Source organism: Tachyglossus aculeatus, chromosome 8, assembly GCF_015852505.1.
Source record: "Tachyglossus aculeatus isolate mTacAcu1 chromosome 8, mTacAcu1.pri, whole genome shotgun sequence".
Lineage (NCBI taxonomy): Eukaryota > Metazoa > Chordata > Mammalia > Monotremata > Tachyglossidae > Tachyglossus > Tachyglossus aculeatus.
Window position 1 is genome coordinate 33,996,817 of NC_052073.1, and position 14,374 is coordinate 34,011,190.

General features: G+C 45.7%; 1 pseudogene; it reads left to right on the forward strand.

Moving 5' to 3' along the window:
- Positions 1–8,666: 8,666 nt before the first annotated feature.
- LOC119931376 lies at positions 8,667–9,609 on the forward strand (annotated as a pseudogene).
- Positions 9,610–14,374: the final 4,765 nt, after the last annotated feature.

A 14,374-nucleotide genomic window follows, 5' to 3' on the forward strand; every position in this document is an offset into this window, starting at 1 on the left:
GTTTGGGGCTTTTGGGCACGAGACTGGGTGTTTTGCTGAAATAAAAAAGATTTTTCCTACCTTTCTGTCTCTTGTCCCCTGAGAGGCAGGCAAACCTTCTCCCCATATTTCTCCAACACAGACAGTCTCATATGCACACACAAACACACACGCGTCCTTAGGAACTTGGCAAACCAATTTAGGTTTTATCCATCTCCCACCAGAAGCAATCTAGTTCGTGAACAGTTCACTGGAAAAACTCTTCCCAGATTTCCACTAGAATTATTTAATTTTAAAAATTTTTAAGACTTGCATTGAAGGCTCGTAATTAGATTCAAACAATCTTACAGTCTGCTGTTTTATATAAAACAGTCCATTTCTCCCTATTCACTTCTCTATTGTTTGCACTTTCTCCAGCAAGATGTGAATATCCTCACTTATCTTCCTTTAATCCAGTTCCTCCCAAATCCTTGTAGTTTGCATTTGCTATTTAATCCTCATTTGATATGTTTAAATGTTCCCAATTCCTTCTGTCAATCTGCTCCTGCAAATTATAAAGTCCTAAAGTCATGAAGCCACCTCCCTAAAAAGACCTTTATTCCCCCTAAATACTTTGATCGAACTCAAAGAGGATTAAACTACTTAAAGTAATTATTGACAATCTGGTCATAGCTCAGATTTCTCATTCCACCTCTGCTCACCATCTTCTATTCCACTGGCTTAATTTCCATATTTGCTGGAAAATTCATTCTGACCATGGCCAATTTGATCATTTAATATGCTAAGCTTGGCAGGCCAAGTTTGAAAGTATTCTTTTTATCATTATAATAATATGTGTAGAACAAAATTACACTCACCTCTGAACCGTAACAGGCGATGAACAACTAATTAAAAGACAGGACTTTCTTTGCAAATGAACACTAATTTTTGTTCTTTGATCTTGTATTGGTCAGTTACTTAGTAGTATTTATTGAGCAGTTACTGTGTGTTGAGCAAGTGGTTGGGAGATTACAGTATAACAACATAGCAGATATTCCCTTGCCCCCAACAAGCTTACAGTGTATAAGAGGAAGTCAGACATTAATATTAATAAATAGGTTACAGATATGTACATGCATGCTGTGGGGCTGGGAGGGGGTTGAACAAAGGGAGCAAGTCATGGTGACACAGAAGGGTTGGAGTTAAAGGGAAAGAAGGCTTTGTCAGGGAAGGTGTTTTGGAGACGATGTGCCTTCAATGTTGGATGTGAAGAGGGAGGGCATTCCAGGGCAGAGGCAGGATGTGGGTGAGGGGGCACAGGTGAGATAGATAAGATCGAGGTACAGTGAGAAGATTAGCATCCTCTAGGAGCTAAGTATGTGGGCTGGGTTGTAGTAGAGGAGTAGAGAGGTGAGGTAGGAGGGGGCAAGGTGATTGTGTTGAAGTTTCTGTTTCATGTGGAGATGGATGGAGAACAACGAGAGGATCTTGAGGAGTGGGAAAACATGGGCTGAAAGTTTCTGTAGAAAAATTATTCAGGAAGCAGAGTGAAGTATGGCCCAGAGCCATAAGAGACAGGAGTCGGTGGGGTCTTCAAGGAGGCAGATACAAGGCAGGATAGGATAATTTCTTTGATGAACATGGTAGCAGTTTGGATAGAAAGGAAAGGATAAATTTTAGCAATGTTGTGAAGGTTGAACAGACAGGATATAGTGATGGATTGAATATGTGTGAGTTGAATGAGAGAGGAGTCAAGGATAAAGCCAGGTTGACAGGCTTGCGAGACAGGAAGCATGGACGTGCCATCTACAGTGATGAGAAAATCCCGGGAAGGACAGAGTTTGGGTGGGAAGACAAGGGCTTCTCTTGTAGACATGTTAGGTTTGAGGTTTGAGGCTGGCAGAGAGATGGATGAAGTCTACGTATAGTGTGTAGATTGGCATTAGAGGAGAGAAGTGAGCAGACTAAATAATATTGATACAGCACTGAGGTTAAGTAGGAGAGGTCAAGGTCATGGATTGCTTTAAAGCGAAACATAAGGAGTTTCTGTTTGATACAGAGGTGGATGGGCAACAACTGGACGTTCTTGAGGAGTGGAGAAACATAGACTGAACTTTTTTGTAGAAAAGGAAAGGAAAACTCATTTGCAGGATGCAACTGTTAATGCTTTGTGAGGGGACCATCCTTCTTTTAAGTAATGATAATAATATTTTAGCATTTGTAAAGCACTTGCAAAGGTGTCAAGTGCTGGGGTACATGCAATGTAATTAGATAATGAATAATTGTTAAGTTGTCCTCTCTCCAGCACTTAGTACATTGCTCTGCACACAGTAAGCACTCAATAAATATGACTGGATACAGCACAGGCCTGGGAGTCAGAATTAATTAATTAATTAATGATGGCCTTTATTAAGCGCTTACTATGTGCAAAGCACTGTTCTAAGCACTGGGGAGGTTACAAGGTGATCAGGTTGTCCCACGCGGGGTTCACGGCTTAATCCCCATTTTACAGATGAGGGAACTGAGGCCCAGAGAAGTTAAGGGACTTGCCCAAAGTCACACTGCTGACAATTGTCGGAGCTGGGATTTGTACCCATGACCTCTGACTCCAAAACCCAAGCTCTATGCCACTGAGCCATGCCCCTTAGGGTTCTAATCCTGGTTTTGCCACTTGAATGCTGTGTGACTTTGGGCAAGTCACCTCTCTGTGTCTCAGTTCCCTCATCTGTAAAATGGGGATTAAGACTATGAGCCCCACATGGGACAACCTGATTACCTAGTTTCTCCCCCAGCGCTTAGAACAGTGCTTGGCACATCAATCAATCAATCAATCAATCGTATTTATTGAGTGCTTACTGTGTGCAGAGCACTGTACTAAGTGCTTGGGAAGTACAAGTTGGCAACATATAGAGACAGTCCCTACCCAACAGTGGGCTCACAGTCTAGAAGGGGGAGACAGAGAAGAAAACCAAACATAGTAACAAAATGAAATAAATAGAATAGATATGTACAAGTAAAATAAATAATTAAGTAGAGTAAAACTATGTACAAACATATATACATATAAGCAGGTGCTGTGGGGAAGGGAAGGAGGTAAGACGGGGGGGATGGAGAGGGGGGTAGGGGGGAGAGGAAGGAGGGGGCTCAGTCTGGGAAGGCCTCCTGGAGGATGTAAGCTCTCAGTAGGGCCTCAAGAGAGCTAGCTTGGCGGATGTGGGGAGGGAGGGCATTCCCGGCCTGGGGGATGACGTGGGCCGGGGGTCGACGGCGGGACAGGCGAGAACGAGGCACAGTGAGGAGATTAGCGGCAGAGGAGTGGAGGGTGCGGGCTGGGCTGTAGAAGGAGAGAAGGGAGGTGAGGTAGGAGGAGGTGAGGTGATGGAGAGCCTTGAAGCCGAGAGTGAAGAGTTTCTGCCTGATGCGCAGATTGATTGGTAGCCACTGGAGATTTTTGAGGAGGGGAGTAACATGCCCAGAGCGTTTCTGGACAAAGACAATCCGGGCAGCAGCATGAAGTGTGGATTGAAGTGGGGAGAGACACGGGGATGGGAGAACAGAGAGAAGGCTGATGCAGTAGTCCAAATGGGATAGGACGAGAGCTTGAACGAGCAGGGTAGCGGTTTGGATGGAGAGGAAAGGGTGGATCTTGGCAATGTTGTGGAGCTGAAACCGGCAGGATTTGGTGATGGCTTGGATGAGAGGGGTGAGTGAGAGAGCGGAGTTGAGGATGACACCAAGTCTGCGGGCTTGTGAGAAGTTAAGGATGGTAGTGCTGTCAACAGTGATGGGAAAGTCAGGGAGAGGGCAGGGTTTGGGAGGGAAGACAAGGAGTTCAGTCTTGGACATGTTGAGTTTTAGATGGTGGGCAGACATCCAGATGGAGATGTTCTGAAGGCAGGAGGAGATGCGAGCCTGGAGGGAGGGGGAGAGAGCAGTGGCAGAGATGTAGATTTGGGTGTCATCAGCGTAGAGATGATAGTTGAAGCCGCGGGAGCGAATGTCACCAAGGGAGTGAGTGTAGATCTAGAACAGAAGGGGACCAAGAACTGAACCTTGGGGAATCCCCGCAGTAAGGGGATGGAAGGGGGAGGAGGAGCCTGCAAAAGAGACTGAGAATGAACGACTGGAGAGATAAGAGGAGAACCAGGAGAGGAAGGAGTCTGTGAAGCCAAGGTTGGATAGCGTGTTGAGGAGAAGGTTGTGGGCTTGTGAGACGTTATGGATGGTAGTGCCGTCAACAGTGATGGGAACGTCAGGGAGAGGGCATGGTTTGGGAGGGAAGACAAGGAGTTCAGTCTTGGACATGTTGAGTTTTAGATGGCGGGCAGACATCCAGATGGAGATGTCCTGAAGGCAGGAGGAGATGCGAGCCTGGAGGGAGGGGGAGAGAGCAGTTGCAGAAATGTAGATTTGGGTGTCATCAGTGTAGAGATGATAGTTGGGAGCGAATGAGGTCACCAAAGGAGTGAGTGTAGATCGAGAACAGAAAGGGACCAATACCTGTACCTTGGGGAACCCCCACAGGGGATGGGAGGGGGAGGAGGAGCCTGCAAAAGAGACTGAGAATGAACGACTGGAGAGATAAGAGGAGAACCAGGAGAGGACGGAGTCTGTGAAGCCAAGGTTGGATAGCGTGTTGAGGAGAAGGGGGTGGTCCACAGTGTCAAAGGCAGCTGAGAGGTCGAGGAGGATTAGGATAGAGTATGAGCCGTTGGATTTGGCAAGCAGGAGGTCATTAGTGACCTTTGAGAGGGCGGTTTCCGTGGAATGTAGGGGACGGAAGACAGACTGGAGGGGGTCGAGGAGAGAGTTGGTATTGAGGAATTCGAGGCAGCGCGTGCAGACAACTTGTTCAAGGAGTTTGGAAAGGAATGGTAGGAAGGAGATGGGGCGATAACTAGAAGGTGAGGTGGGTTCAAGAGAGGGTTTTTGTAGGATGTGAGAGACATGGGCATGTTTGAAGGCAGAGGGGAAGGAACCAGTGGAGAGTGAGCGGTTGAAGATGGAAGTTAAGGAGGGGAGAAGGGACGGAGCAAGAGATTTCATGGGATGAGAGGGAATGGGGTCAGAAGCACAGGTGGCGGGAGTAGCACTTGAGAGGAGGGAGGAGAGCTCCTCTGAGGATACTGCTGGGAAGGATGGGAGAGTAGCAGAGAGTGTTGAGCAGAGAGTGTTGAGCAGAGAGTGTTAAGCGCACATAGCCAGCGCTTAAATACCATTGAGAAGCAGCGTGTATGGCTCAGTGGAAAGAACACAGGCTTGGGAGTCAGAGGTCATGGGTTCTAATCTTGGCTCTGCCATTTGTCTGCTGTGTGACTTTGGCCAAGTCACTTAACTTCTCTTTGCCTCAGTTCTCTCATCTGTAAAATGAGGATTAAGACTGTGAGCGCCACTTGGGAAAACCTGAATACCTTATATATCCCCCAGCCCTTAGAACAGTGCTTGGCACATAGTAAGCACTTAACAAATATCATTATTATTATTATTATTCTCTGGGCCTTAATTACCTCATCTGTAAAATGGGGACTATGACTGTGAGCCGTATGCGGGACAGGGACTGTGTCCAATCAGATTTGCTTGCATCCACCCCAGCGTTTAGTACAGTGCTTGGCACATGGTAAGTGATTAACAAATACCTCAACTGTCATGTTTATTAAGCCTTTATTGTTTGACATGGACTATATTAAGCACTGGGGTAGATACAAAATCATTAGTTCCGGCACAATGTCTGTCTTACATGGGGTTCACAGTTCAAGGGTGAGGAAGTAAAGGTATTTAATCTCCATTTTACAGATGAGGTAACTGAGGCACAGAGAAGTTAAGTGACATGTCCAAGGTCACACACCAAGCAAGTGGTGGAGCATGATTAGCACCCAGGTCCTCTGACTCTCAGGCCTAACCTCTTTCCACTAGCTCCTGTTGCTTTCCAGTGTGGAATCAGTGCTTCTTTCAGGTTATTCCTCCATCCTAAATATTTGTCTCATGACCTTGTCCCAAGATGAACCCGGGGTACCCCCTAGAATAATGATTATGGTATTCGTTAAGCGCTTACTATGTGCCAAGCACTGTTCCAAGCGCTGGAGTTTATTCAAGGTTATCAGGTTGTCCCACGTGGGGCTCACACTTTAAGTTCCCATTTTACAGATGAGGTCACTGAGGCACAGAGAAATTAAGTGACTTGCCCAAGGTCACACAGCAGGCAAGTTGCAGAGCCGGGGATTAGAACCCACATCCTCTGACTCCCACGCCCGTGCTCTTCCCACTAAGCCCTGCTGCTTACAAATGTTATCTCGTGACTGCCCGAGTCAGCAAGGCGGAACTCGGAAGTGTGGGTAGGTTACTGCCCCCACAACCAAAACTGCTAAATTGACAACCCAAGCCGGGAATTCAGAAGGTGTCCCTCACCCCCGTGCCCATCAAATTAGATATGGAGGAGTTGGGAGGGTGGAGATTGGATACACTGAGGCCGGAAGCTGGAATTGCGTAGGAGCACAGATAATAAATACCTTCTGTGTAGCAGATCGACACTTGCAGCAGCTGACTGCGGGTCACCCCTGCCCAGAGCGTGGGATGCCCACTCTCCCTGCACCAAGTGAGGAGTCGTGGGATGGGTGAGTGTCTCACTGAACGCTCGTGGGGCTGGAAGCTGGGTGCTTCACCATGGATGTGTAACACCTGAATGGATTCCTCCCAAGTGGGAAGTGCCTGTGGCTGGGAGCTGGCTGCCTCATCATGTGCAAAAAAAGCATAAGTGAATTCCTCCGGAAATGGGACTTAGGTGTTTTGCCACACGTGAGTAACATGTAATTATATTCCTCTGGATAGAGAAGCTCTAATTCCATTAAATAGTCATAGTCCTCCAGAAAGGGAGGTTCAATTCACTGCGTCAAAAATAATAAAATAATGCAATTGCCCTCTTGGAATAAATTTTGAATAAAACTCAGCCTTCTGTCCCCGGTTTCTTACTCTCGGGTGACAGACTTATTACCTCACACCCCTCGCTCACCTTCCAGACCCCTTTGCAACCCAAATACCCCAAACCTTATATCACCAGAAGCATCCCCCAATCCAGCCCCAGAGCACTTATGTTCATAACTGTAATTTATTTCTTGGTATTAATGTCTGTCTTCCCCTCTAGATTGTGAGGTCATTGTGGGCGGGGATTGTGTCTGTTTATTGTTATAAAATACTCTGCCAAGCGCTTAGTACTGTGCTCTGCACACAGCAAGTGCTCAATAAATATGATTCAATGAATGACTGTTCATTAGGAATGGTATTTGTACACTAAGTTCTGGCAGGATGCAGCATGGCCTATTTGCCTAGTGGCAGGAGATTGATCCTGGGAGTCAGAGTCAGGACGATCCTGGGAGTCAGTTCTAAACCCAGCTTCATCACTTAGTGCTATGTGACCCTGGTCAAGTCACTTAATAGCTCTAGGCTTCAGTTTCCCCATCTGCAAAATGGGGATTTAATACCTGTTCTCTCTCCTACTTAGACCTGGAAGCCCCATGTGAGATCTGCTTATCTTCTGCTTACCTAGTGCTTAGCAGAGTGCTTCACACAGAGTAAGACCTTAACAAATACCTCAACTGTTACTATTATTATTATTATTAGAGTACATTCAAAACAGATTACACACATACATCACAATCTAAATTGAGGTAGATCGCTATGTAGAGCAAATTCAAATGATTTTAAACAAATGAATTGGCCAATACAAAATCATTCCTATAGAAAATCCCTTGGCCTTTCCTCACCATCATCAAGAGTGCTTACTATGTGCTGAGCACTGTACTAAGCACTTGGGAGAGTATATTACAAGAGAGTTGATGGACACATTACCTGCTCACAGTGAGCTTATATCTCACACATTTCCCTTCCCCAGGACTCTACTTACCCTGTATGCATTGTGCTGTCTGGTTCCTTACCCCTCAGCCTCCCAAGGACTCCCACATCTAAGGTCCATCCTCTCCTGATTCTGTCAAGATTTTCTGAGACCAGGGCAAAAGGCCTTCCGGTCCACATGATCATTTTACTGCCCCTCAGATAGTTTCCTGAATCCTCAGGGATTTTAACCTCTGAAATGCTTCTCATATCCCTTGTCTCCCCAGGATTGTTCAGTCCCATCTCTAACTCAGAATGCTTGAGGGGCATCCCAATTAATTAGCCCCTTCCTCTTTTTGCAGTCTTCAGGAGATGGCTGCTATCATCTTACTGAGTTATCCCTTACCTCTTACTCAATTAAATTACCTGTCCCTCAGGGAGGAAATCATCTGGAGTGAGCTACTACTGGCTCTAGCAGTGTCTGACACTTTCCCTCTGACCACTTACTGTGAGGTAGCTTGAGTGAATGTGTCACCCTGGCACATCAGTGCAGTTTGTAAAAAGGTGTAGGCCCAGTGGGCCCATGGAAAATCATTCTCTGCTGGGGGTAGGATAACAAGGCACCTGCTAAGAGGAAGAGTTCTTTGAACTGACTAGTAAATACGTAGATTTAGATTTTCATAAAGCCTTTGACACTAATGGTTTACATACAAATGGATTGTGGCGTTACTGAATAAACATGACCATTCCCTACTAATTTGACTAACATACTCAATTCTTTCTGGATCCTTTGCCAATTTTCTTTTCAGCTCCAGGAATGAACTGCCACAGTCTCTGGCCCATCCTTCCTCCAGTGTTGCTGCAGATATTTGTATCAGAAAGCAATGAGCATTGATGTGGCTCAGGAACTCTGTTTCCTCTCCCAGACTGAAATAGGTATCATGGGGAACTCCCTTCTCAACATGCTTTACCTCTCCTCATTCCTCCTGGGTTCCAAACCAAAGCCCACAGACCTGGTCATCATTCACCTAGCTCTGGGTCCACAACATGATGCTTCTTACCAGGTGGATCACCAGAACAGAAGGAATACTGGGGCTGCGGGTTGTACAGACCCATGCTGAGTATAAGCTGTTTGCCTATGTTTGCCGCATCACCCGGAGCCTCTCCATCTGTACTACCTCTCTACTGAGCATGGTCCAGGCCATCACCATCAGTCCTACCACCTCCCACCTGTTCCAGCTTAAGAGTCGGATCCCAAACTTCATCCTTCCGGTCTTAGCCATGTTGTGGATTCCAAACATGCTGATAAGCACCCAGCTTTTTTACCAAGTGGTTGCTTCACATAATACAACCACCACTGAGAGCAATTGTTACGTTGTGTCCTTAAACAAACTCCTCCAGAGGCTGATTTTCACCCTCATGGCTCTCCGTGACATCCTCTTCCTGGGGCTCATGAGCTGCTCCAGTGGCTACATGGTCCTTCTTCTGCAGCGACACAGGCTCCAGGTCTAGCATCTTCACAGTACCGGCTAGGCCCCTGAAACATCACCAGAGAGACGAGCCACCAAAATCTTTGTGCTGCTTGTGAACTGCTTTGTAGTCTTCTACTATGGAGACTTTGTCCTTTCCCTGTTTCTAGGGACATCCTTGAAGAATAATGTCATCCTCTTGAATGCAAGCATGTTTGTGGTAAATGGATATGCCACTGTCAACCCCTTTGTTTTGCTTACCTGTGACACCAGAGTCATCAAGTTCCTGGGTGACACTCTGGGGAATAAGACCCGAAGGTCTTCTCAGACCATGCTGCTAACTGCCATCCCACTTTGATATGGGAGACCCGTGACGATCTTGTGTCTCAAGCGAGGAAGCCCATGGAAGAGCAACATCACCATTAAACCAAGGACATTCCTAGCCGTAGTCCCTGGAGACAATCAGAGTTTCATTAAAGGGTGAGGGTTTGTAGTACTGATAATTTCTATTGTAGACATCCCTCCTCTTTACCAGACTCCTGGCTACAGTCCCTCCATCTGCTATTTTTCTTTGCCATATCTTTATGTAATGTCTGATGGCTGGATCTGTGCACAGCACTTTCTATCTCCTCAGTTGTTCTTTGTATGGATAGCAACCTGGCCTAAAGGAAAGAACTAGGGGCTGGGAGTCAGTGGACCTGGACTCTAATCCCAGCTCTACCACTTACATGATGTGTGACCCTAAGTATGTAACTTAGCACTTCTGTGCCTCTGTTTCCTCCATTGTAAAATGGATATTTAACACCATTTCTCTCTCCTACTTATATTGTGAGTTTCCTGTGAAGACTGTGCCCAACCTGATTAACTTGTAGCTACCCAGCACTTAGAACAGTGTACGACCCAGAGGAAGCACTTAGCAAAGATCATATCATTATCATCACCATAATTATATTATTATTATTATCATTATTGTTGTAACAAGATCCATGGTGTAACCAGGTTTTCATACTCCCTCATATCTCCTCATCCTTTGTCATCTTCCCCATTTTCCTCCGTTAAAGGAAGATACAGAGACAAAGAGTTTAACAAAGTTAAGAACAATAATAATAATGATAATAACAATAATTGTGGTATTTGTTAAGGGCTTAGTATGTGCCAGGCACTATACTAAGCACTGGGGTGGATACAAGCAAATCGGGTAGGACACAGTCCCTGTCTCACCTGGGGCTCTCAGTGTCTTCATTCCCAGTTACCTCTCAGGAGGTAACTGAGGTACAGAGAAGTTAAGTGACTTGCTCAAGGCCACACAGCAGACATATGGCAGAGTCAGGATAAGAACCCATGACCTTCTGACTCCCAAGCCTGTGCTCTACTCACTACACCATACTGCGTCCCCTGGCATATCCACACCTAAGAATACTCATTTGGTACTAACCCCGTGAGAGTCCAGATGTGTCTTAATTCCCATCTTATGGAAGAGGAGGTAACTGAGGTACAGAGAAGTTAAGTTACTTGCTCAAGGCCACACAGCAGACATATGGCAGAGTCAGGATAAGAACCCATGACATTCTGAATCCCAAGCCTGTGCTCTACTCACGACACCATACTGCTTCCCCTGGCATATCCACACCTAAGAATACCCATTTGGTACTTAACCTGTGAGAGTCCAGGTGTAGAGGTAAATGCATTCTTTTCACCACTTTTCTTTGGCAGTATTACGGCCAATCCCATGAACATAAACTGAGAGATTCATCATACAGCCAAAAAACAGTGAAAAATTTCCAAGGGAAATGAGAAAACCCCAAATCTGATTTGGTATTTGTTGAGTGCTTACTATGTGCAAAGCACTGTTCTAAGCACTGGGGGGATACAAGATGATCAGGGTGTCCCACGTGGGGCTCACCGTCTTAATCCCCATTGTGCAGATGAGGGAAAAGGCTCAGAGAAGTTTAGTGACTTGCCCAAAATCACACAGCTGACAAGCGGCGAGCAGGGATTTGAACCCATGACCTCTGACTCCAAAGCTCTTTCCCCTGAGCCACGCTGCTTCTGTTTGGATCTGTACCCTTTCAGAACTTGATATTCACCCAGTCCTCAGTCCCAGTCAATCAATCGATCAATCAATAGTTCTTAGTTAGCAGTTACTATGTGCGGAGCATTGTTCAAAGCACTTGGGAGAGTACAATGCTTACAGGATTTATATCCATATTGTAATTTATTTTCATGTCTCTCCCAATCTAGACTGTAATTTCCTCGTGGGCAGAGAATATGTCTTTCTAACTCTGTCATATTGTACTCTCCCAAGCAGCGTGGCTTAGAGGAAAGAGCCCGGGCTTGGGAGTCAGACGTCATGGCTCCACCACATGTCTGCTGTGTGACCTTGGGCAAGTCGCTTCACTTCTCTGAGTCTGTTACCTCATCTGTAAAATGGGGATTAAGACTGTGAGCCCCATGTCGGACAACCTGATCACCTTGTATCCCCCTCCAGCGCTTAGAACAGTCCTTTGCACATAGTAAGCACTTAACAAATGCCATCATTATTATTACTATTAATACAGCGCTCTGCACAAGCTAAGCCCTCAATGAGTGCCACTGATTGATTGCTTAATATTTCCAACACACTTCAAAGTCTCAGACATGGAAACCAGAAATAAATAGGAAATTAGATGCACATCTCTGAAAAGCAGAAGGTAAAACCCATGGGATTTCAGAATAAAGGGGCCTTCATCTGGCTCCCTGTAAGCTCCCTCTAGACTGTAAACTTGTTGTAGGCAAGGAATGTGCCCATTATATTATGTTGTAATCTTGCAACCATTTGAGCCCACTGCTGGGTAGGGACTGTCTCTATATGTTGCCAACTTGTACTTCCCAAGCGCTTAGTATAGTGTTCTGTACATAGTAAGCGCTCAATAAATATGATTGATTGATTTAGTGCAGTGCTCTGTACACAATGAGTGCTCAATAAAGTCACTAACTGACTGACTTCAGGGGATTTGAATCTCTACAGCTGAGCTTCTCATTTACATCCAAAGAAAGTCTCTGTCCAAGGTTGGGAATGGGGGATGGGAGTGCTGAATCGCTCCTGTCCCTGTTCTCTGCTCCTCTGGGAGTGAAGTTCTCATCTCCTCAGATAGCTACCAAAGCATCAGAGCGCTCTGGATTCTCGCCTAAAATCTGTCACCAAATACTATTCCTTTGACTTTCACAACATTGCTGAAGTCGCTGTTTCCTCTCCTTCCAAACTGTTACCACGATGATCCAAGCATTTATCCTATTTCCCCTCGATACCCACCTGTCTGACCTCTCTGTCTTCTGTCATTCCCCACTCCAGTCTATATTGCATTCTGCTGCCTAATTCTTTTCTAATGAATAAAAGGGGTCATTCATTCACTCATTCATTTGGTCATAATTATTAAGTGCTTACTGTGCACAGAGTACTGCACTAAGCAGCTGGGGAGTACAATACAACAATGAACAGGCACATTCCCTGTCCACAGTGAGCTTACAGTTTAGACAGGGGGAGAAAGAAATTAATTTAAACAAATAAATTACAGATATTTACATAAGTGCTGTGTTCTGGGAGGGGAGAAGAGCAAAGGTAGCAAGTCAGGGTGACAGAAGGGAATGGGAGAAGAGGAAGGGGAATCTTTGTCAGGGAAGCCCTCTTAGAGGAGACATGCCTTCAATAAGGTTTTGAAAGGAAGCTGAGCAACTGTCTTTCGGATTTGAGAGGGGAGGGCATTCTAAGGCATAGGCTGGTTGTGGGCTAGGGGTTGGCAGAGAGACAGATGAGATTGAGGCACAGTAAGAAAGCAACAGAGGAGTGAGGTGTGAGGGCTGGGTAGGAGAGTAACAAGGTGAAGTGGGGGGGGTAAAGTGATTGAGTACTATGAAGTCAATGGGGAGGAGTTTTTGTTTCATGTGGAGGTGGATGGGAAACCGCTAGAGGTTCTTGAGGAATGGAGAAACATGTCCTGCACTTTTTTGTTGAAAAATGATCTGGGCAGCAGACTGAAGCATGGACTGGAATGGACAGAGACAAGAGGCTGGGTGGTCAGCAAGGAGGCTGATGCAGTAATCCAAAAGCGCTTACTATGTGCCAAGCACTGTTCTAAGTGCTTGGAGGATACAAGATAATCAGGTTGTCCCACATGGAGCTCACAGTCTTAACAGTCTTAACAGTCTTAATAGTCTTAATCCCCATTTTACAGATGAGGTAACTGAGGCACACAGAAGTGAAGTGACTTGCCCAAAGTCACACAGCTGACAAGTGACGGAGCCGGGATTAGAACCCATAACCTTTGACATCCCAAGCCCGGGCTCTTGCCCCTGAGCCATGCTGTTTCTGGAAGTATATTTCCTGCCTGCAAGGAGCTTAAAATTTGGAGGAGGGGACAGACATTAATATCATTAAATTATGGATATGTACATAAGTGATGTGGGGCTGAGAATGGAGTGAATATCAAATGCTTAAATGGTACAGATCCAAATGTATAGACAACACAGAAGAAAGAGTGAGAAAGTGAAAGGGGGATTAAATCAGAGTGAGAAAGTGAAAGGGGGATTAAATCAGCGAAGGCCTCTTGGAGGAGATGGATTTTTAATAAGGTTTCGATTGGGCGGATGTGGAAAAGGTGTTGGTACACTGGGATACATGAGCACATTTGAAAGCAGTTTGTACTGAGGGCTTAGCACTTTCATTCCCATCCCCAGGCCTGGACCAACAGAGACTTTCTTTGGACCTACATTAGAAGCTCAACTGCAGTGATTCAAACCCTTCTTTAGAGGAATTCTTAGGACCTGGGTTAGAATCCAGGCTCTGCCCTGCTTCTGCTGGGTGACCTTAGGCAAGTCACTTAACTTCTTTGTGCCTCAGTTACCTCATCTGTAAAATGGTGATTACTACTTTAAGCCCCATGTGAGTCATGTACTGTCTCCAATTTGTTTAGGTTGTAACTAACCCAACACTTAGTACAGTGCTCGGGATATAGGAAGTGCTTAACAAATCACATAAAAAAGAAGGAGAGGGAGTTTGGCTGGCCAAAGGCTCCTTTACCCTGAAATCTCCACTCTCCCTCCACTGCCAGGTTGTTGATGAGATTACCTGCTGTCCCTAATATTTA